The 25,321-nt window shown below is 40.6% G+C and overlaps 1 long non-coding RNA gene across 1 annotated transcript; it reads right to left on the bottom strand.

The window, feature by feature from the left end:
- Positions 1–885: 885 nt before the first annotated feature.
- LOC139079399 (uncharacterized) lies at positions 886–10,412 on the bottom strand. Its single transcript, XR_011533010.1, has 4 exons — positions 9,634–10,412; positions 8,874–8,939; positions 7,565–7,772; positions 886–5,820 (listed from the first exon to the last, which is right to left on the bottom strand). It is a non-coding gene; the product is annotated as an uncharacterized lncRNA (long non-coding RNA).
- Between the last annotated feature and the right edge of the window lie 14,909 nt (positions 10,413–25,321).

Here is a 25,321-nt window from a genome sequence, read left to right as displayed (position 1 = left end):
TCTGAGAGGTCCTTACCTGGTTTGTTTAGTTTTGTTTTGTTTTTGGTGTTAGGAGGGGAGAAGTCATGCTCTGAATACCCATCTGAGAAGGGGAAAACTTTGGGAAAGGTTTGTTGGGCAGCTTATAACTAAGCAGACCCCTCTCAAGCCATGTCAAACCCACGGTATGAGAAGTGGTCAAATAAAGCAAAAGATAAATGTATTTCACTTCTAAGGTTAATAAGTGCTAGATTAACCATATCTTACTTCTCTAAGATAGTTCTATCTTGTGATGCTTTAAAATGAAAATGAGTTTAATTATAAACACTGATGAGAATAATTTGAGATTTTGGATAAAGCTTAGGAAAACAAGAATGTATTTACTAACATACTTTAATTGCTATCAGTTTTGTCCTTCAGAAGTAAAGCCAACCATAACTGAACCTCGTCTCCCAGGGTCACAAAATCCTAATTTATTTGTATCATAATCTTAGTTTTCCTTAAATCTATGTCTAAATTATCTGCCAGCATTTTTGTGACAGTCTTGTGACTCACACTGAGCAGGAAGACAGACCTATTGAATTAGAGCAGGACAGCCCCAGGTTTCTTTTGAAGAAATCCATGATTAATGCGTTCTCACATCTCCCTCAGCAGGTTGCACATTGGAAAGGTCTTTCCAGAGGCTTTCTGAAAAAAAAAAAAAAAAGAAAAAAAGGCAGGGCTGGGCAGATTCATGAATGTCCTGTAGCTCCGGGAAAGCCATCCAGACTGGAGATTTGCCAAAGGGCATACTTTGGCTTCCTGCCAGTATTTTGTAGAGGGGAAACATTATGAGGAGGGACTTCCTTTGCTCCAGTGAAAGCTTACCAAAGGTCAGAAAATTATCCATTTTACCCACACACAGAGTCCGACAGTCACAGATTTATTGTGGCTCAGGAATTCATGACACAGCCTTAGAGTTTACCCTGGATGACAAAGAAAGTAGAACTGTGATAATGAAATGATTATACATAAACATTAGTCTTTTCTCCACATTTTCTTTGTACTGCCCCCCAAAAAAGTATAAGTAATGATTTGATTTGCTTCATCCTATAATTCTTTAAATAACTTCTAAAAATATTTTCCCAACAGAAACATAATACCACCTGGTTCACAATAACTAAACCTGATGTATCAAAACACAAATATAAAACTTTTTCCTTAAAATTTTTAATTAGGTCATTATCTTTATAGTTTCATTTTGTAAGCTACACTTTTTAAACAAAACATTTGATGTGAAGGAAGGGAACATCACAACGTCAGATGGGGTGCTTCTACCCCTTTAGTTAACACTGCATTTTCTCTTTTATGTTAAATGCTGAAATTAAAGAAAATTGATGTCTTTTAATAGAAAAATCGTGCAAATTGCAAAACTTTAACAAAGCAATGCATAGAGTTTTATTCTTTTCACAATTAAAATTTACCTCAAGTATTTTTTATTCAATACCAGGCCTAAGACCACCAACCTGGAAATAATTTCTAGTTTTTAACAGTTCCCATTAATATCTATGAAAACACAGTAAATGCATAATTTTCACATCAGGATATGAAACCACAAGAAGTGAATTATTTATATAGACTACATAAAAGTAATCTAGCAATACCAATGCTTGCCAAACAAAAGTATCCTTTATAATTTTCATTCATTCGACAAAGAGTCATTGAAATCCCACCAAATGCTTCAAATGAAGGCAAAAGCTTTCAGGGCCATGAGATATATGACATGCTACCTGTCCTAGAGAAACTAGACTCCAGTTGGGAAAACACACAAGTATGTGTGCATACATGCTTACACGTACACAAAATACAGAGTCATATGTCATTAAGGGTTCAGCAGCAGTCACAATACACAAAGGGCATAGTGGCTCAGAGGAAATAGTGATCACTATTATTTTTAACAGTCTAAGAGGTTGTCATGGAAATGGTGGGCATTTTTCCAAAGGATAAACCAATGGCCAAGGATTCTGTTCTTCCACAGATGTATACATCTAATTGAAAAAGAAAGTTCTGTTGATGCTCCGTTACCCTGGATAAATATTTTTATACCTTAACATCCCTCTTCCTTCTTTCTCTTCTCCCCACCCCACACCCATCAGCTGCTTGTGCTTACCATGCCTGTTGCTATGATTCCTACACATTCTGCCAGAAATCCCAGGCAAGAGTGTCTTAATCACAGAGCACCGGAGAAAATGATGTTACATTAATGATACATTCTTCTGCACAAATGAAATGGCCTTCTCAGATTTGGGAAAGGGGCATCTATATAAAAGCATGGGTTTCCTGAAGAACTTTTACTAAGAGTTATAAGCTACCCTTTGAATTACCTTCCATGGAACCAATCAGCTTACTTCAGAACGATTTACCCTCGTGAATGGATGACTAAGCAGACTTTGCAGTTAAGTTTCCTAAATATTTCTGAACTTGCACATTTAATCCACTTTTTTCTGAGCTTTATTATTTTAATCATTAATTAGAACCAGCACTAGAAGAATGTATTATATCATTAAGAACCTTATATATACAAAAAGGTGAGGAAATTAAAACCAGATAGAAACGGCAGGAGGCTCATAACAGAGCTGAAGGTATTCTTGCTTTCAACCCTCCTGGGTTGTTGGACCTCCAGGAATGAGGCACTGCAACTTCTTCAGGAGACGATGGTTCATGCTCTGAGTTGGGTGGCACAGGGTACATGCTAGAGAGTTACGGTGGCACAGAAGCTCTCCAGAACGTAGAGAGATTTCATTTTTCCTTCAAAGTCCTTTTCTGCTTTTTCTTCCCAACTCAACTAAAATTAGGACGTTTCACACGTGTTAAGCTTTATTTGGAGAAGTCAAGCGCATATCTTTTGTCAACAAATTGCCTGCTCTCTGCACCAGCAACATGGATGGCGTTTTCACATATCAAACCGAAAGAGAAATCAATTTACAGCCTGTTATTCAAATTAGGCCGGCTGTGAATTCCTCTCTGTGCAGGAAGATTTCATGGCCGTCCATTCTTAAAGTTGACAGTTAAAGATATATATGTTAATTTTACCAATTGAAATTTTATTTATTAAGAAATTCCACATACTCAGAAAGATATATGACTTGAATAGGCTAGCTCTGTGGAAAATGAGCAATCCAAATTTTCGGGAGACATAAAAACCAACTTTCTGGACCAAGATGCCCCTTCGACTAATGAAACAGCCGAATTTATTTTACCAATGAGGTTGGTGATGGCCAAAACTTTATTCAGGCCGTGAGACTATGATCCAGAAAAGAGCTGGAAGACTGTGGACATTTCCGAGACTAAGTAAGGGTGCCTACGGTTCAGAAAGATCTATAGCCCCAGAGCACAAAGGTAAGGCCTGAGAGATCAGGAAAGGGCTACAAGAATCCACTTCTCAACTTTGATCATTGTTATGACTATTTTGCCCAGTGAAGTTATTTTCAGTGACTAAGTCAACGTCATCAAGTCTCTGGGTCTACAGGTGGCGGCAAAGTCGTACAAAGAACCCTGAGCTCCTAAAGAAAAGGTCTATGTAAACATAAGGGATTTTTGTTAACTTTTTCTTGCTCTAAGAACCCGCTTTTATATTTCCCTTTCTTCCCTTCTCTTATTATTCCACTCCATCACTCATTCTTTTCTGTGGTCAATTGGGTTACCACCCAAACCCACAGTGACACCTGCTGGCCAATTAGAAATGGCAGGACTGAGTCCCCACAAAGGCCTTGCCTGGCCTGTAGTGAGCAAATGAGTCTATTGAAGCAAACACTAAACACTATAAAATTACTTTAGAAACTTGGTAAGAAAAAAACGGAGTGAGCACTGCCTCTAAGGGCAGCTTTGGAGGGGAGAACTTTGCAGGGAAATCTGCCTAAACTATTGCAAATATAAAATTTAAGGATTTTATGTGTTTTGAACTCATAAAAATGAACCAAAAATGCATCCTGCACTACAAACCAATTATTAGGCCTTAAGAAAATTGCTATGCTAATTACTCGTGGAAAGTCACTTTTTACATTGGTTGTGCTTGTCTATGCTTACAGTCCGAAAGATTTTATGCAATAATAACTCAATAAAGTCCCCAAGGAGACACGTGGGAATGTGTTGCACACACATTTGTTTCCTTTACAAATATTGATTAGATCTCCAACACAAAGGGTTAAAAATTTAGGTTTAACACATTCTTTCCTATCAATTCCCAAGAACTTCCAATTCTTGTGTAAGTTTCTTTACTGAAGAATATTCACATTTTGTTAATCCTAGATATTTATACTTTGGTTATTTTGGCTGGGTACATTTTTGAGGATGTTTGCTTTGTTTTAAGCAAATCCGTTTCTGACTTGAAAGTACAAGTTCTAGTAAAAACAAAGACAATAGGAATATATTTTAACATGCATGCATTTTCCTAAAGTACTTACACTTTTCACTGGAAGGTTCAGTCCTGGGAAAATTCTCCGTACGCGTGTTCATATTCGAACCAGGACATTGTCCCTGGTGACTTGTAGCAACAAATGTGTATTGGACAAAGCTGTTGGCCTCCTTCAGCCCTGCTCTGTGTTCTAAAAGCCAAAACTTCATTTTAGCATGACCTTAGAAGAATGGTGATACTTTTAGCGTTTCCTGGTATTTGGTGGAAGGAATGTTTTCAGCTGACTGCGGACATCGCTTGGTTTACAGGAAAGATTTGGTAGCGTGTCCATGCCAGGACTGCACTTACCCCACATTTCGTGCTCTGCAGGAAGAACACATGTCAGAGCTCACTGTTTGTTAAATGGAAAAGATTCAGTACACCAGAAGCTTCTATTATAAACATTGTGACTTCGTGCAATTTACAAAATGTTCTATCTCCATTAAACAATAAACCCTTGACCCCAGAGCTCAGTTTCGGGATTCTGCGATTTGAGAAGGTAGACGTGATGGATGGCAATAATAAATGAAAAGTTCAGGAGGTTAAAAAAAACTGTTTAATTATTTCTGTAGAGCGTGGGCTGCAGAAGCCTTGCATGTCTTGTTTCTTCATTGTGGAAACGCTGCGTGGAAGGGGTGTATCGGTGCAGCCCAGGCAGGGCATAACCTCAGGTTTCTGGCCCTCAGCTGTGTTTATGAACAAATGGTCTCTAGATACCCTTCCATCTCTGAACCTTGCAGGTCCTGCCAGCGGAGATCCAGTGCCAGTCCCAGGGCTCAGCATCTGTTTTCCAAGGAGCGTGGATTTGTTAGCATGAGAAATTCATTGCTCGTAGTTGCTTCCCAGCTGTGGCACTAGTGAGTGTAGCCTTTTTGCCTTTTTTATTTGTAGAAAGCCATGTTCTATGCTCTCTTGGAGCCTCTCTTATATAACTAGCCCTGGACACAGGCTGCTATGCTCTCAATCTGAGACCCATGAAGCTGCCTTGTTGGCTAAAGAGCTCCCCCTTAAAAGCCTCCTCATTTGAACTTCACAAGGTCCATGGGGGCGGGAGGGTGATGTCTCACATGAGGATGGGACCTGGCAGTTTCCAAGGCACCATGTTCTCTAAATCAGATGTTCAAGAAATAGGTCAAGTCTATAGATTGGGGTGTTGGTTGGGGAAATAACCTAGGGGGAAGCTCTCAATGGAGCTTTGGAGGCCAGTAGCTCTGGACCAGGGTTGTGAGCATAGTAGACAGGCATTCTTGCTGCCAAATGAATGTGAATTCTTTAGAGCTTCCTACCCCTCCACACTGACAATGAATTGCTATCTGCCTGAGTCTACCTAGACTTGCAGAGACCAGATCAGAGGCAGCTGCTTGAATGAACCTCGGCTTCCGAACTCCAGAGGAAAAGCATTTTGAAGCCTGCAACACGACAAAAGAGAAAGATGCGGCTTTGCAGCAATTTAGACAGAGGATTTTTCATCATAATCTGAAAAAACATTGAAATAGAAACTTCAATGAAATAATTATAGCATTTTATCCATTCAGTGTCTTAAGCATGTCGCGTAAAAGAGGGGAAACTAACTTTTACCAATGTGTGGACTACAGGAGAGGAGGTGTGTGGAATGATGGGTAAGAACCAGAGCTTTGAGTGGAAAGTTCTAGATCCCACTATTACCTATCTAGGTAATCTTAGGGGATTATTTAACTTCTCTAAACCCCATTTTTCTAATCTGTAAAATAGAGACAATAATAGCTCCAACCTCGGACTGTCATAACGTGTAAATGACACAATGCTCCTAGGAAGATACTTGACACAGGATCTGGCACCACTCACACATTGCTGGAAATAACTATTATAATTAAACATCAACTGTGAACAGAAGGACCTTGAACTGAAAGTTAACATTGACAACAATATTCTGTGTGAACGCAAACAAATTTCTTCCCTTTCCTTGGGCCCAGGATCTACCCTTAGGTATCACTGGGATGATAATAGAGTGGATGAAATGTTTCTTGTTTCCAATCTGTATGAGGTTAAAATGAAATAATCATTTTGAGGGAAAAAGACTATGTCCTAGACGCAAGCGTCTTTATTCCATTCTTGGTCTGCACTCTACAGATAACTTCCTGACAAGAGAGAAATTACAAACCGCATGGTCTCAGCACCGACTCAGACAGATGGGAGAAAGGCCACGTGACTGAACACACTGGATATAGGCCATCTGGTCCCAGGAAGAAAAAGCCCAGCTGGACCAAAAGTCAAGGGTGGGCTACAGCAGAATTTCTCAACCACCATGCCCCACCCACAGTGTACACTGGGGCACTTAAATGGACTAGAGCCCCAGAGGCCTGCTTGACGATTAGCTGAGCCCTCCCCACCACCCCAAGCTCTCCAGGTAGGAGCTGTTTGTCCGCATGTTTGTCCAGATGCCAGACACATGTTTCATGTGACCACAGAGTAAAGAAGACAGGGAAGCCCCAGGTGCAAGGCAAGGCTGAGACGAGGGGAGGCCCAGGAGGCCCGTGCCACAGGACACAGAAACACTCAGTCATCAAGAGAAACAGTATTTCAATGCAATGTCTTCAAAATAAAAATTAGTGCGTAAACCCCATGTAAACAAAATATAATTTTAAATAAAGGATTGCGAGGCTCAGAAGCACCAGGCATGGGCAGCACTGGGCCTATCTTGGGGCTGTGGCAGCACCAGGAGAGATCAAATGCTTATAGAGCCAAATGGGCACCAGAAGGCCCCAGTGGGACAGCCCGTGAATGTCTAAGATGTGTTTCTGATGGCCTTGTCCTCATTCTTGCTTTACCTCAGACACATATAAAGCTCCACACACTGGCTGGGAGATACTCTGAGAAGTCAGCTCCAAAGAGTTCTGGGTTCAGGGTTCACTCACAGCTGGCAAAATTGTACTTTCAAGTTAAAAGGAAAGAACCTCTTATCAAAGGGCTCAAGAGATTTCTTGAACCCAGATCTAGTATTAACTTTGCAATATTTTGATTAATGAGAGTTAAGTGATTCCAAATACACAGATTAAATTTCCCTAGAATATACACAGTTTTGGAAAATGAAAGGGAAATATTGCTTTGAGGAAAATACTTTTTGGGCTATACCATACCCCAAATATATAAAAAATATTACAAAGTTTACCAAACCTCAAGTGCTTCCGGGCTCACATAGCTTAGCTCTCTCCTTGAGACCATCATTTGCCACCATCATTTTCCCAGCAGCTCTCCTCACGATAGGAAGTCTATAAGTCAATCTTCTCTTATGTAAATGAAAGCATCTCCAGAAGTGTAGACCTCACATCCACGGCAGAAGGCGAGAAAGACAGACAAATACAATTCTTTCAAGTCTTGTCACCTACACAGGATCATCACACAATTAAGAATGGGATGTCAGGTGCTGATCTTGGAGGACTCATTCTGTTTGAACAAACAGCAGCAATTCTCCTGTAATGTTACACTGTATCACGAGGCCTTGGAAAAATAGCCACATCATCACCTGGCTCATGAATCCTTACTGCAATCTAAAATCTAAATACACAGATGAACCAATGAGTCAAGTCGGTCTGTTCAAATTTGGATATAAGCAAAGAGTTCTCTTCTGAGTCGGGGTGTGATCCATGTGGTCAGGTGCAACACTGTGCTTGGGGAATCAAAGCAAGTGAGCCACATTATGATGAAAGCCAAGAAGTTGTGTTTGGGAAAAAGTCTCATTACGTATATGTCACCATCTTCCTAATTCTCTAGAGCAGGATTAGAAATGGGTATCTAATTTTGTTTCTGAGTCAGAGAACTCAAGGCAGCCAGTGAGCACTGGAGACGCTTAGTTCACAGGTTTGCAAATGGGTTAGCAGGGCAGAGTTGAGGTGTCTCCATTCATGGGTTCGTCTGTTCACTCACTGGCATGAGAAGCCAGGCATATTTTTTCAAGCTCTGAAGCAACGGAGTCCTATTCTTAAGGGTTTGTGAATCAACAAAGAGGAGTGGCGTTTAATAGTTAAGTATGTCTCATGTAGCCATTTAAAATCTTTTATGAGTGTCAAGCCATTATTAAAGCAAGGTGGGTTCTAGGTCATGGACCCTTTCACGGCACTCCCACAGTGCTAATAAGACAAATAAGATCTCTTCACAGGACGATGGCTGCCTCCAGCCCTGAATTCAGTGTGTCTACTGTAGTTAAAAACTCTAAAGGAAAAAAAAATTACCATTATAATTATCCTACCCCAGAAACGTTTTCCTTTTCATTGTGTGAACAAAAACACAGTTTCTAAGTCAATCAGTGTTAAGTTGGTTTTTATTCACGTGTATGTGCATGCGCATGCGCGTGTGTGTGTTTATAGTTGGAGTGGCTGAGTAGGGAATACAGACCAAAGATGATCAAATACATGGATACGAAGAACACACATGGATGCCTGTTATCCACTGAACCACATGAGTTACGTCCCTAGAAGTTATTTACCGTCTTGTGTTTACAGATGGCATTATGTTCCACTCCAGACTGAGTCATCCACTCTTTCCATGGCAACTGAAAGGATGACAGAAGGAAAAAACAACAATGACAAAAGCAGGGAAAGCTAATAAAAGAAGATAAACACACAGCATAAGAGAACTATGTGCGTGAGCACAGATGTTGTAAATTCTATAAAGCAGGTTGTTTGGAAAGACCTACCTTCTCACAAGTGATGGCCTACACTTGCCACAAAGCTTTGTTATACTCCACTGCCACAGAGAGAAGCAACCACACAGATGAAGAGTAAGATATTTATATATGTAAATACTCCCAAATACATTTCTTTCACTTTACCCCAAAGAATATAGAGTGCTACATTCAGCTGCTCTCAGAACATGGCGTTCCCCACTAACACTAATTCAATGGCCACTATCACACCATGAGAATGAAACACAAATGTCTTATGGTTTCCAGATCATATGCTCAGCACAAAACTTCACGATAGCCTATTTTTATGTCCTATATAACAACTTACTAATTTCATAAAGCATTCATTAAAATGAAATTATAAGGACTGCATAATGTGGACCTCTGAGCTCTGATATTGATAGATTTGATTTTTTAATGAACATCAATAAAAAGGGAGAAAACAATTTCCAGTGGTTTTCCAACTACAGTCTAATGTCCAAATATTTAGAGGAAATTTTCACAATTGGCAACTGGTAGCAGGAGGGCAACAATTACGTTGGAAATCATGTAGTTAACTTACCTAGGTTGCTGTGATACTGTTAATTATAGTGCTACAATAGCCAACAAAAAGTTATCAGACTTCACTGATGTTTTCAAGACTCATCAGGTCAGAAGGAGCAAAGATGCCTTGTTCAAGGTGCCCCAAAGTAAGAAGCATGGGTGAACTGAAATCGGAAGCAGAAAGCAGTTAGGAATTGAAATGGCTTCTGCTGTGTGTCTGTTTTTCTCCCTTTCTCTCAGGGACTGCATGGACCCCCACTCACGCCTTCTCAGTGTATCTCTGCTTTGTTCTCCCTCATTCTCTTGGTCCTGCTCCTCATAATTACAGCCTGTAATTGCTGTCCTGGCTCCCAGTCGATCTCATGGCCCTTCAATTCAGATTCTAAAGCCAACCAGCTCAGGCTCTGAATGTCCTCAATTCTAAATTCCAACAAGAGAGCAAAGAGAAGATGCCTCCTCTTTTCCTCCCAGACACCCCTACTGGAGTTCATGAACAAGCCTATGGACAGACCATCCTTGGATCAAATATGCTCCATCAGTCCAATCTGGTCTTGTCATACCATGGATCACTGACTCAGCAGGGCAGAGGCTGTGAGGGGAGGCATCCTAGCCCAGCTCATAACACCGTGGGCAAGAAAATGGCAAACACTACACCAGTGAGCTGTTGCTGTCAGGGAGGATGCTCAGGAGAAGACACAGGACCTGTGATGGCAGCTGTATCTCCAACAAATGGGGGATCCTGTTTTTACTTCAATCCAGAACAACTTGAAGGTAAGTCTTCTCCACTGTGTTTTTTTACTAAAAGAGAAAAAAATCTCAGCCTATAAGAGTGCACAGAAAAAAAAACAAGGCATTCTCTGCTAATAAGTAATCAGAGGAAGGCATTTTTTTCATACTACAGTGGGTGGAGATAGGTATCCTTGGAAATAAAATTGGTAAAACTAAACAAGAATAACAACAACAAAATTATACTTCAAATAATCTTGGATAAAATGCTCTTTTGGCCCTGATACATGGAAATGGCCTTGCCAGAACAGTCTGCAGAAGAGTAAAGGTGACACTGAGAAGAGAAGCAACACCCCTTAGGGGACCCTGAAGGGGAAACACAGTGTCAAGAAGATGCTGCTGCTATTAGCATCAGTCATTATTTTCAGTATCTGTATTAATTTCTTTTATTAGCTATCCTTGGTCTGAGTTTTCAACAGTCCTTAGTGGGGAGGGACTTAGAAAAAAATGTCCAAATCCTGTTGTGTTTTTGTTGATCATTTGTTACCCATAATCACATTTACGTCAGCTGAACTGTATATGATTTTAATCTGTGGTACAACTTAAACCCTCATCTCTCTTGTTCATTTAACCTGGTAGCAGATACTTCTGTTGCTGTTCATCCCAAGAGCAATTAAGAAATAGGAAAACTGCACACCAAAGCAGTCTAGAGCTCTTTCTTTCAATATGTTGTTTTTACGCAATCACTTAGAGTCGTCTTATCTTCTCAGCCATCTCCCCAGCTGCTTCAAGGAAAGAAAGGAAAAGACCAGCAATCTTCTAGTTTACAACTCTATTCTCAATCCACCAGGAGAAGGAAGTGGATTAGCCAGACTTATTCTAACAGAATACATTTCAATCCATTGGTCATTTTGTTTAATGACTTAGAGGTGGTGTCCAGGATAAACTAACGCAAGAATACTCAAAATCTTCCTTTATGGTGCTGGAACCTAAGCTCTATAAAGGCAGTGAGAGAGCATGCCTGGATTGCCCCCCAGTGCCTAGTATAGTATTTGCCCCAAGATAATGGCTCAATTAGTATTTCTTCAATTATTCAATTAAGTAATTGATAGTAAGCAGGATAGGACAAAGGGGAGTAAGGGTCACTAATAACATTTTTACAGGATTTTCTTCCTATCTTGTTAGATATTATTATACTAGCAGAATCCAAATTTGGGCACTTTACTAAATACAGCTGTTAGATCAAGCTGAATGATAGAGACCTTCTAAGTTACTTGAATTTAGAAGAGCAAGACACAAAAATGCCAGTCCTCTTGTCCTCAACTAAGCCAGTGAGTAGTTTGGGGGCTCTAGAGTCACTGTCAAACACATCTGACTTTTTGAGTTGAGGTTTTGGAAATTGCTTGGTTAGTACTCAGATGCGACTTGCTACAGCGCTAGAGACTTTAGAGATGAACAATGATGACATTAACTATGATTGACGCCCCTGACCGTATTCTGATTATCATTTGTAGTTTCATTATTTGAGTTATAATTCACTGTCTATTAGCTCATATCAATGTCTTTTCATAAAAGTGTTCATAACGTTTACAAGGAGAGGCCCTGGTGATTACACCCATATAAATGTGTGAATAATTGAAAGGTTACGCTGCAGCACACGCCTCATCAAGCTTCCTTTTCAAGTCTCAAGAACATATTTAAAGCTCAACACCAATCTTAATTATGTTTGAATTACCCGCAAGGAAAAAAACTACATTAACAAAGCTGTCAAAAAAACACCCTCTGCTTTAAATTTACCTGGACAATGGGACAATGAAATAGTTCACTGATTTAAGGGTTGACTTCATGTGGTAAAGATTCCACTGCATTTAAAAGAAGACAAAGAAAAAAAAGAGCCTTAAAATTTATTGTCTCTTTCTTGGTCCTCAAGAAGATAGATGGAAAGTCAATCTTGATAAAAGGATTGTAAAATTGACTGGATTGTCCAATTTATATCGCAGATTCAGTACAATTGATACAGAGAGAAATGAAATGTGTATATATGTAGGATCCAACAAGTTCATATTACAGTGGTCTCAATAAATTACCAAGACCCAGAAATAAAATAATCTGGTGCAGTGAGTACCACCCAAAGACTACAAGCAAGTCCCTACCAACTTTGCTTTGACGCCACAGGAGGAGCTTCCGCAGTTTGGAACTGAAACTAACCAGTCACATGCGAAGGGCTTCTATCCTTTTCTACTAATAAAGATGCATTTCATACAATGCTATTTTAAAGGATACTTCAAGTTTCAGAGATAACTCCAAATTGTTCTAATGCAAAAAAATGAAGGAAAAAAGTGTGGTAAGACTTAAAAAATAATAATAACCACGAAAGTTCAGAGACTTTATTAAAATTCTCATCCATGTTTACTTTTAATATAATGTATTTTGCAATCTGTACAATTGTCCAAGTGGAGATAATCTTGGCTTATTCCCCTAATGCTAGGTTTTTCCTTTGAAATCATTCACAGATACACTTGATAAATTCCTTATCCTAAATCTCATATGTGTGTAAAATAATCCTTATCACTGAAAGTAGAATAGATTTCTTTTGCCTTGGAATCATCCTATCTGGTGATTTCCATTTTAAAACATCTCTTGATTCACTTGACGTTCTTCTCAGCACCTTACCTTAGATAAATGTAGCATAATACAGGAAATGTTAGAATCTCAAAGTCGTAAGGTGGCTTAAAGGCCAGCTCATCCTATTCGTTCATTATAAAGAGGAGGAAACAGAAATTCAGAGAGTTCAGTGACTCATTCAAGGTACAACAAAGCAGTGACAAAGCATGGACTACAGTGCAGCTCCCTGACTCTCACTCTGATTTTCTTTCCCTATGCTGTCCGCCACCAATACCAGACACTCCTCAGCAGCCACCACCATTTTTCCCTCCCAAGCAATTTCTATCGAAGAAATGTACTAATACAATTTAGAAAGCATTCATAGTGCACCTCCATGCATGGCACTCTAGAAAGTAAAGTCGACAAGTAAAAGCTGACTAAGGCTGGGTCCCAATCCTTGGGAAGAGGACATGTTCCCAGATGACCATTAGCCATGGTCAGTAACCTAACAGAAGAACTGCCAGGAAAATGGCCAGTGCTGGCATGGCACAAGAGCTAAGACAGAGTCATGCCAGGTTAAAAGTGTGTTTTTAGTGCTTTGAGAAGCGGGTGGCATTTGAGGGAGATGAGGAAGATTTGTGCAGGTGGCTTGGGATTCATTCTGGAGAATTAGTTTATTCTGCTGACCATTCAATTTTAACTAGTAGAAAATATAATCTAGGGGCCAGCCCAGTGGCATAGTGATTAAGTTCATACACTCCGCTTCAGTGGCTGGGGTTTTGCAGGTTCAGATCCCAGGCACAGATCTGCACACCGCTCACCAGGCCATGCTGTGGTGGCATCCCACATACAAAATAGATGAAGATGAAGATGGGCACAGATGTTAGCTCTGGGCTAATCTTCCTCACACACACACACACACACACACACACATATACATATGTATACATAATCTAAAAATATAGTAGACTATGTCTGGTCAATGAATGGTGGGTCAGAATGTTACTTCAGACTGAAGAGATTAGCCTGAAAACCACTAAGTGGCAAGTTATTCATATAAGCAAATCTGTCCCCAACACAATGCTTTCATTTTATAGTAGGGCATTGAGGGAAAATGTTATTTTATTTGCTTTATGGATCTAAAAAAATGATGATCAGAGAGATTGAAGACTTGTCCATAGACGCATGGCTGACAAGTGGCAGAATTGAAGCTAAAATCCACTTCTCCCCACTCCCTGCATTTTCCAAAGCACCTCACTATCTTTACAACTTTGTTGCTTTCAAACCCATTTTTCTGAGCATTGACTAAGATGGGAAGAGGATAAATACAAGGTCACGAGCTTTCAGAATATCACTACAAAACCAATCTTGATAACTCGGATGTAGTGGTTACACACTGTGGACCTGCTCACAACCCCCTATCAAAACTGTGATCAGCAACCTAGTGTTACAGAGCAGAATCTTCTGGATACAGTTGATCAGGCATTGCATAGACGTTTGCCTTCTTTGCTAAGAAAACTAAAACACTTGGATCATGTTAGGTCACTTCTGGGTTTTTACAGCTGGATTTTATGTTTCTCCCCTATGAAAGAGTTGACAGTTTAGAAAAATCCTGATATTCGGCCAAGAAAACAAGAGCCTTTCATTCTGAACATGGACATTTCTATATGTTCTGGCAAAGGAGTGGAGTGAGGAGAGTGAGTTGGAAATTATTCCTTATGGTGTGTAAATAAAAGTGTGGGCAATAAGAAACAGGGGTCATGGCCTGCTACCACAGATGTATTATGCAAGAAAAACCACCCCGTTTCCCCCTAAACAGTCCTCTTCAGCACAACAAGTGGCTGTATGACTCAATAGCCTCAAGTCTGTAGTGCCCAGTGGAAAATAACTTCAGGCCGCCTGTGTTTCGACTGGACCATCTGCTGTGTGGGTCCATGCAGCTGGGCCTCTGCTCTGTCATTCCTCCACCCTCTCTCAAAGAGACATTTGAAAATCTCCTTGATCCAAGCAAAGGGCTGGGGGCCAAGGGTGGAGTGATTCTGCTTACTCTGTAGCACACTATTTCTCTGGTTGAAAACTTTTGATGTCAAATTAGTCATCAATTTAGCTCTTTTTTTCCATGAGTCTAAACTCTGGCTTTCTGACTGTAATGTGGAGATGTGAAACAGCCAAGCCAGGGGGAGAGCTACAGTTTCCACGAAACGAACTTTGAGGCCAGCACAGTTCGGAGTAAATTTGACGTTAACCAAATATCGCTTCCCTACTCAGACTGTGAGCTGAAAACTCACTAAACGAAACAACAAGAAAAGGAGGTTCCCTACCCAAGGGAACATGAAATGCTCCGAAACGACGTGAAACAAAGGCTGTTGGCTTTTCGCCTATGGCAAGAACAGGCCAAAGTGTACTCATGGGAGGGGTGATAAATGCCACTTTGCATTTACCAATTATGAAATACATGCATGACCCAGCAGGGAGCAAGCCAAGGGGAGAAGGCAAATTCCACCTGCTGCTGTATCATTTCCTTGACCAAACTGGAATTATTTACGTATATATTTAGTCCCATCAATGCATAGCTCAGTGCTTGCATGCAGCTAAGATATGAGGGCAGGTGTGTCTCTTGTTAAAAAGTCCCTTAGGTATGGGCAGTCCCTGTCATATATCTATCTACCCCAATCAGATGCTATAATCCATGCCACCACTCTCACATGCTGACTTTTGTCCAGCCAATGGCCATTAAAGTCAGGTTGCCATGCTCTAGCTTCATTCTTGCAATTGTCCAAACCTTTCCTTTACTGGCCTGATCTTGCATCATTCTGGTCCCACCCGGATGCTGACTCTTGCCTTTGTCTCTCACTGGCCAACCTGAAGGCAGCTCCTTGTATTTAATGGCAGCTCTTGTGTGTGCTGGCATTAAACCTCCATGCTCCCTCGGACAGTGGATCAGAATCATCCATTGACTTGTTTTGCTCTTGGGCACCCAGATGATAACTTCTTCTTCCCCCGACCCAGCTCTGGTCCCTGGGACCCAAACTGCCACACAACCTGTTGAGCCGAGTCCCCGTGGAACTGGGGAAGGGGAGGTAGTGCACATGATCCATTACTTTATTGCAGGGCAGCTTATTCCCTTCTTAAGGATGCTCCTGCCATGGGATTAAGTAGAAAGAGTACCTTCCTTAGGTAAGAGGATCAGAGGAAGTAAAGGGACATAAATGAATATTAATAAAACAAAATAAGAAAACTAGCAATAAGGAGTATTCCTACCTCCTCATTGTCAACAGGCAAAGGCTATGATAAGTTTGCTCCTGTGGAGAGACCTCTGCTGCTACTCATAAGAAATACTCCCTTCCAAGAGATAATACTGGCAATATCAATACCCACAATATTTCAGAAGGGTATTCCAAATACAGTCATTGCCAAAGCCACAAACAAATAAAGCTTTAGGAGAACCTAAATAACATGTTCATATATTTTGCTTGGAAGGTGAGGAATATGCAAGAGTCACTCCCATTCAGTCAGAGAAAGCATCATACAAGAGGAAGGGTTGTTAGGATCCTTGAAAACCAGTAGTGAAGCAATTTAGAAAGGCTGACAAAGGAGGAGATTCCAAGGGTAAGAGACCCCAAAGCACTGAGACCCAGAGCTGAGCAGGACATGGCTGGGGAGAAAGCGTGTTGTGGAGGGGAACATATAATGGGGAAGTAGAGGAAATAATAGCAGCTACTGCTCATTACCCATAAAGAAACCAAGGTTTAGAAAGGATGGTAATGTGCTGGACCCATATTATGCTACCTCTCTGCCCTAGATTCATTCAGAAATAGCTTCCTATTGCTCATGACCCTTCAAGAAGCTTGCCCAGCACAAAGCACAGTCTTGTAGGCCACAAAGAAAGGTTTTGATCTATGCTGGAGGAAGGCTCATCTCTTCATTCATGGTGACAGTTTATGTGCTGGGCCAGCTGGACCTGCTGCAGCAGCTTCTCTTGGAATCTGATGTCATTATGGACATGACTGAAAGCGTCTTTCCTCCCACCTCATACCCAGAGCCTCCTTCCTCTCGCCAGAGGCTTTGTTTTAGTCAGTGTGATGTTAGGTGCCATGAGACCCTCTTGGTGTGCACGTCCATGGACTGGTTCACCGGGTTCTACAGTGTGCAGGAAGGCTGGCCAAAGGGCCCTGGCTTGCTGCTACTGGCAGTGCACCCTGTATGCTGTGGCTCACACTGACCCGACAGATGCTGTTTTGCGTTCAAGTTTCCACAGTGACTGTAGAAGGTCCAGCTGGTATAACCCAGAAGTACAGAGGAGTCAAGGGGCAAACTTTGACCAACGGATGATGGGAGCTAATGGATAAACCCTTCCTTCCAGCAGGTGGACTGCTCTGAGAACATGATAATTCCTGCAGCCTCTCTGAAGATGTCCTGAAGAACTGAGCAATCAACAGGACTGGCCACAAAGCTGGGACCAGCTTGGGAAGGTACCCCTTTGTATTTGCTCTTTCTCCTATGCTGCCTCACTCTCTTTTTCCTTCACTAGTATTTCCCTAGGATGACAATCCCCATTAAAGTGATCACACATACAATGTTGCCTCAGGCTTTGTTTTCCAGGCAAACAGTGGGCTAAGACAAGTGGCATCCCTAATGATGCACGATTTGTAGGTGACAGAGCTGTGATTTGAACCCAAGCCAACTTCAACTATGATACACAGATGCATGGAGACCACAAGTAGCCATATAGACAAAGGAAAGAGTCAGATTCTAATGAAAAAACAATGATAGGCCTGTCTGAATTCCTAAACAAGAAATGAGTGGAGCAAAGCCAGGAGAACAAGTGCCGCGTTCTGTAATTTTGGCTGTCTTCATCCAGAGGAAGTTAAAGCTACTGGGTCTTCTGCCTCCCTTCTTTCCATCAGAACAAACTGTCTCACAATAATTGGTGGCCTTGATTTATCCTAGGAGAAGAAATTGAAGAAATGAAGATAGAGTGTGTTTCTGTGTGTAATTTTCACTCTGTTCTAGGTTCCTTCTAGTGCACTACCTCTAAAATGGGTACAAAACATTATTGGCTACTTCTCAAGAGATTGTTTACACTAGCTCTTTGGTTTTTAAGATAAAGACTTCAATTTAAGGCTCTTGACCACAAAACACCAATTACCACGATTGTTGCATCTTTTATTACCCTTATTATCTTCTCACTCGATAGGGATTCTTCAAAAAAATTTAAGTAAAAAGTCTTCACATGAGCAATAACAACAGAACAGTCTCCTGGAAAGTCCATCATCTTTAGCAAAGAGACGCAATTTTTCAGATGTGCCTATCTTTGATTTCTTGTACTGTCGTTAGGGGCTTTAGATGTTTACATTGAGCATTGACATTCCATAATGAAGAAAAGATCTCCAACATACATTGGCCAGCTCTGCCTCATGGGTATAGATCTAATTTTCTCCAATAGTGGAAGATGGGCCACACATAACCAAATAAATCTGTTCCAGCTTCCCTTGTAGCAAACTGTGCATCTTCTCCCTGGATTACTATTAAACAGATGAAACAATAATTTCCTTGGACTCTACCAATCCTCCTAGCTCATCTCCTTGAATTCTCATTCCACTCTCTACAGCATGTCTGAGTTCAGGCTGCACCATCGTTGTCTCATTCATCCTCTTGCATATACCTCTCCCTCATTTCCTTCATTCCATAAATGACAATTCATTACAGAGGAATCTCTGTGCACATGAAAACACCATGACCATCAGAAAACTAAAGTATTTAAGCTCTCCCTTCTGAAACCCTTAACCACAAATGTCTAGCATTAATGATATGTCTGGTATTAAAATCTTTCTTTTCCTGCAAATATGCCCAAATGAATAACCTTGAAGGTAAAACATCTTGAACTGAATCCATTTGGAACTTCCAGCTTAGTGAAGTCTGAGTTCCACACCAGTTGACCATCAGCCCTTCAAGGAAGTATGAGGAGAGCTGGAGTCTATTAGTAAAACTAGTTAAATGAGGTGCTCAGAAACATCACTCAGGTAAACTTCAGAACTTCCGTCTGCCATCACTATTGCTGTAAAATTTTATATCGTTTAAATAGAGATTAAAGGCTGCTTTGGATGGGAAAAGAAGTCACTTGTCCAAGTCCAAGAGGCCAGCCAAGAGGTGTGTATGGAAGTAGAAAGTGTTGTCCAACTCTATGCCTAGAGTAAGATGCTGGCAATGAGTACTTCAATGACTGACAATATATCTGAGGGCATCATGTCCCTTTTAGCCTTGTGAAGCTACTTTCTCTCTTCCTGTTCATATGCCAACAGCAGAGGGGTCCCCACTTCATAAGACCAATTACCCCATCATTGGGACAACATTGCTTATGGAGGACTGCTTGTCCATTGAACTCTATTTTCCCCTGAAATAATGACTACCACTCAAGATAATAGAATCAAATTGATTCTACTTTTCAAAAAAAAAAACTTGACTATACAGAAATAGATTTTAAGAAATCTAGTCATTTGGAACAGAAGGAAAAAAACATTTCTTGGCCTACTTTAAAAAGAAATTTTTGTGTGTTTTGTTTGTTTGTTTGTTTTTACTTTGACTTCAGTGGTTTATTGGCATCCATTCAAGCCATTTCAACACAACCATGTGATTCACGTGCCATCCAAAGTGTACAGACCAAAGTACTTTCAAAGAAACCCAAGGAGCAGGATTATCCATTTGATCACTTTCTGTTTAAGGGAGAGTCACCACTTTGTTCCTACTATGAATCCAGCTTTTGTGCTGTTGTCGTTATTGAAGCTGAGAGAGAACCAGGAAGGAATGAACCATGGCCTTTGAGGCAATGGTAAGAGTTGGAAAAATAATCTATATTTGTTGAGATTTTAGACAGAAGATGTAGCAGAACCATACAGTTAGGGAGTCAAGGATGCCCTTTCTCCCAGAGAGAATGCTACCCTACTGAGGATCCAAGGGGAAAGAGTCACACTTGCAAAGCCCATCTCAATGGTGATATAAAGGGAGAAATCCAGTGACCTTTCACGATTCCTTTCCCTCAAGTTTATAATTAGGGAAACACTAACATGGTTAAAAGAAAGGACAATGTGAAAAAACGAAGTCTTATTGGTAAAAATGACCATTCTTTCCTAGGGGACTCTCACAATGCGCTCAACCCCTTCATGAGTTTTCTGCTGTCTGATTTTTTTCCCCATACTCAGATAGCTTTGTATTGTGCTCTACGTTGGGTGGCAGAATTTAATAGGAATGTTGGCAACGAAGAATGCATTCAGGGGAAAGGAGAAGGAAGCAAACATTTTTTGAAAAATATTACAACTGTGAAGTGTCTGGTGAGAGTTTCATGTGAAGAATCATTGAGATTATAGAAGATATTTAGCCGAGAGAAGACTATATGGGATAGTACTTCTGTGTGGAAGAGAAAAAAGACATCTTGTGTAACCTCTGAAGACAGAACTAGGACTAAGATTCAGCATAATAGGAAGAAAATTTCTGTTTACTTTAAGGGGAAAAAATTAGAGTTGTGTAACATTTGAACATGCTGTATAAATAAAGAGTAAGCTTTTCAATGCTGGAAATATTTTAATAAAAGCTAGATGACTCCTTGTCAGGGATGTTGCTAAGGAAATGTCTGCTTGAGATAATTGAACAATATTTCCAACAAAAAGGGTCTATGATTCCCTAAGTCCTACTCAGCACGGGCAATTCTGATTAAAGTTCTTCAAAATAAACAAGCTGATCCCAAACCAACAAATTTACACAAAATCACCTTTAAAGTAGAATTATTCATTTATTCATCAGTTAATCATATAGTTCTTTGAGCCCCTACGCCTGTATGATTTTAGGCACTGCACAACAGTGACAGGAAAGTGGATACAGGCCCTGCCTTCATGGCACTTGAGTTCTTTGGGAGGTACCACACATTACACATTTTTACCAATAATACAGAAGCTAATTTTAGACTGTGATAAATTCGATAAAGAATATAAAAATGCAGTAACAGGATAGAGAGTCGAGCAGGAAGCTACGTTAGCCAAAGTGAGCAGAGAGGGCCGCCCTCTGAAAATGTCATTTGGGCTTAAGACCAGAATGAATAGGAAACCCCAGCCATGCCTAGTTCAGGCAGGGGAAAGAGCAAGCGGAAGGGCTCCGGGGGCAGAAAGGATCTTGATCCGGAAATAGAATGAGGGCCAAGTGTCCTTGTGAGGTAGGGTCAGAGAGAAAGGCGGGGTCCGTGTCATACAGGACCGTGTAACCCATGGTGAGGCACTTAGATTCTACTCTTATTTCAGTGGAAAGCTACCAGAAAGTGATAAGTGGGAGAGTGATATGGTCTAATTTGCTTTTTTAAATTACTCTGGCTGTTGTGTAGAAAATGGGTGTCAGGAGTCAAGGGTGTAAGCAGGAGGTCTAGTTAGAGTCTATCACCGTGGTCTAGGTGAGAACTAATGAGGGCTCGGGAAGTAGCATCATTCAAGTAGCCTGTTGGCTATTCTTCAGACATTTGGACATACCATCCATCTCAACGGTGTTCAAAATGGAAATTGAACAGTGTGTGTGTGTGTGTGTGTGTGTGTGTGTGTGTGTAGATATATATATGTACATTACACCTTGAGGAGTATACACGTATTATTTTTAAAACTGAGAACAGACATTGAATAGAAAGCAATCTTTGATACCCAAGTATGGATCAAACTGATGAAGAATTTAACAAAAAACAGAAAAACACATCAGTTTTCATTGTATTTGCTTCAAAAACACTTTCCCAGTTTTCCAAGGAAAGTGAAAAATCCATTGTGTCTAGTCACATAATTAGATCTAAATGACAATGAAATTGGTGTTTATGACACCTGCAGGGACGAACTTTCTTCTCCAGCTGTGAGAAGACAATGTGGGAACAAACTACAGACCGAATCTGGCCACCTCCTCATGGCCCCATAGAGCCGCACAGAGCAATTAACATAACAAGCAATGGGCACCTCCAGGTCAGTTGAACAGGGAGAAATAGAAAGCTAACTTGGAAGTGTGCATTCTCATTGTTTTGTATTTTACTTGAGGGGAAAATATGTTGTTTGGAAACTGCAGGTGATATGACCCACTCAAACCAAGATTTTAAACCTTAGTTTTATACGCAGATGGATAAGCCATCAAACACTTGGCTGGAGGTGGAAAATCTTTGCTTAACTCATCAACACTCCCAAGTGTAATCCTACCTGTGTTAAGCAGGGGGAATTCTGTTTTTCTACTGCTATTTGATATTGAGAAATAACATGAGCAGATAAGCTTTATAACAGCACTGGAAATCCCTGTTATTTCTAACAAATGAGAACTGCTGGACTCAATGAGCTGGACTCTAGCTCATGGTCAGTGTGTGTGATGACCAAGGTAATGTGGCAGAACCTGGATCACTCAGAAAGAGCTGAGCAAGAAAGCAGAGCAGTTGAAACAAACAACAGGGAAAGGGGTGGGTAGGGAATGAAACCAATGAGATAAAGAAACTAGCCAGCACCCACATTTTCAAAATTATTCCTTTACTGTATTTTTCAATTCATTTCAATATGACATTAACTCAGGAGAGGTGCCTTTCCTAAAGGCTCTGTGCTCACACAGATCATCCTCAATGTGGTCTTGACCCTTGTCTTGAAAGCTCCTTCCCTCCCATTCCACTGTTAAAACTTTACGAAGAACTGTTATCTTTTCATGTCTGTTGAGTGGTTTCAGCTTGGGAGCTGTTCAAAACACCTCTCCCTTCCTTCTCTGTCTTGCAACCCTTGTGGCACCAAAGCTTCAATATGGCCCCACCCACTCTTTTCTTGTTCACATTTCTGACATTTTTCCAAAAAACCGTTGGGAATTCTAGTCAACAGTGAGGATGGTAGTGCAGCCACATGAGAGAGAAGCTCCTGCACCTAGAGATAGTCACCCTTTTTATGGCTAATTCCTATGTGATTATTATGTAGTGTTTGGGAAAGAAACTTGTCATAGAAGTAAACATCTGTGTGCATATACACATGCCTGTGTGTATGCATGTGTAGACACTTCTAATACACATACGTTCTAAAAAAAAGAGTTGGAATAATATAGCCATTGATAAACTGTCAATGGCTATCAACATACTCGTTGTTTAAACTGGGTTTATAATCCAATTCAACTGTAAACCATAATCACAGGATAGCAATATAGTATACTGATGAAGAGCACAATCTTAGGACCCAGACTGCCTGGATTTGCACCTCGCTTCACTTTTAATTTGTCGTGTGACCTTAAGTAAGCTAGTTAAAATCTCTGTGCCTCAGGTTTCCCATTTGGTGTGACAGTATTACTTACTTATAGTTTTTTTGTGAAGATGAAATGAGTTAATACCTGAAAAAAATGCTTAAAACATTTCCCGGTACGCAGTAATCGCTATGGAGGTGTTTGCTATCATCATCATCACCATCATCATCATAGTTGTCACCATCATTATGACCTTCCAAAATCAAGAAACAAGCTATAAAATATTATGCCAATATCAGCTATTATTATAAAAGAGAAATACTTGTCTTCAAAGATTTCTTGTCATTCAATTCAATTAAAAACCATTTATTCTTTCAATGTTTTTAAGTGCTTACTATGTGCTAAGCACTGTTTATGTACCAGGTACTAGAGACTGTAATAAGCAAGACAGACAAGGTCTCTGGTCCTTTGTAGCTTACATCCTAGTGGACTGGGCACTAGGTGTGGTTCATGTGCCAAGAACCATTTAAATAAGATTCAGTGTTAAGAAACAAAGAAAACAGTTTTCTCTGTTTATAGGCAAGAGATTAATGTGCCAATGTCCTTTAGAGCTTTGTCCTGATTGCATCATTCCTTTGCAAATATATCACTTCTGTTTTATAAGCCACTAGAAGACTTTATATTCTTTATATTATTGATTTTCCTCAAATTGGTCAGTTTCTTTTACAAGATGCCTGATCAGAAGGAGAAAGCACTATTAGGCTCCCTCACTGTAGACGGTAACTCCTTTGACCCTCAAAGACAAGAGAATGTGAACAGTATGCTTGAGCTTTGAAAAATTCATCAGCAGCTGTCTCAGTCATTTTGGGCTGCTAGAAGTGAATACCATAGACTGGGTGACTCATAAACAACATAAATTTATTTCTCATTGTTTTGGAAGCTGGGAGAGCCAACATCGAGACACCAGTCGATCCGGTGTCTAGTGAGGACCTGACTCCCTGTTAATAGACAGTCATCTTCTTTTTGTGTTGTCACATGGCAGAAGGGGCAAGGGAGCTCTCTGTGGCATCTTTTATAAAGGCCCTAATCCCAATCATGAGGGCTCTTCCCTCTTGATCTAATCACCTCCCAAAGGCCCCACTTCCTAATACCATCACACTGAGGGTTAAGATTTCAAAATATGCATTTTAGGGGGACACAAACATTCAATCGGTAATAGCAGATTGTTTTCAAACACAAAGAGAAGGGAATGTCAAATCAATCTCCATTTTAATTTGACGTTCACTGAGAAATCTCAGCGCAAACTATACACAAAGAAGGTTGACCCTGGCAAAAAGATCTAACACCAAGTGCATGTGCATGGGTGTGATAAATCAGGATATTGAAACTTAGAATCAGTCTATGACACTTAACTGAAGTCCAATGGTCTGGGTTCTAATCTTGCGCAATCTGTGGGAAAGTCATCAAACCTCACAGGACCTAGCTTTCTCTTCTGTAAAATGGGACAAGAATTCCTACCTTGTTTATCTCGTAGGTAAGACCCAAATAAAATAGCATTATAGAATATAAAGTCTAAATAATGGTCTTGATCCTGGGGCATGGAACATATAGGAGGGATGACCTGCAGAAGACCATATTAATCAGGGTTCACCCGGAGAAGCAAAACCATTAGCAATTTGTTCCAGGGAATTGGCCTTGTGCAACTGTGGGAGCTGGATAAATGGTTTCTGTAAAGCTGTTGTCTCCACATCTGATGCTAGAGCTTGATGTCCACAGGGCAGGCAGTCAGGAAAAGATGGCTATAAAGTAAAGGATATCAAGGGCAGGCTGGAAGCCCATAGGCACAAGCTGAAATCCCTCAAGGGTAGATAAAACCTGTGTCTGACTTGGCGATGGACAGAAGCTGGACCCTTCATCACAGAGCTAAACACACATACACCTGGCCCACAGGTCAGAGAAACTGAAGCAGTGTCCAGGGGAAGCAGAGCAGTTGCAGGCCCAGCTGCCGTTTCACACCAATCATGAAATGACGCAGCAGATCAGCAACATGTGTGAGCTATAAGATGGCTGCTGCTTCCCTTCAGTTGTCCAAATCTCCCAAGAATACTCCTTGTGGTTTCTCCGTCACCAGAAACATATGAGAAAGTGAATTCTGGGAAATGTAG

This window comes from Equus przewalskii, chromosome 25 (genome assembly GCF_037783145.1).
Source record: "Equus przewalskii isolate Varuska chromosome 25, EquPr2, whole genome shotgun sequence".
In the NCBI taxonomy this organism is placed as follows: Eukaryota; Metazoa; Chordata; class Mammalia; order Perissodactyla; family Equidae; genus Equus; species Equus przewalskii.
The sequence above is the reverse complement of the archived record's forward strand: the minus strand, read 5'-3'. Positions and strand labels throughout refer to the sequence as shown.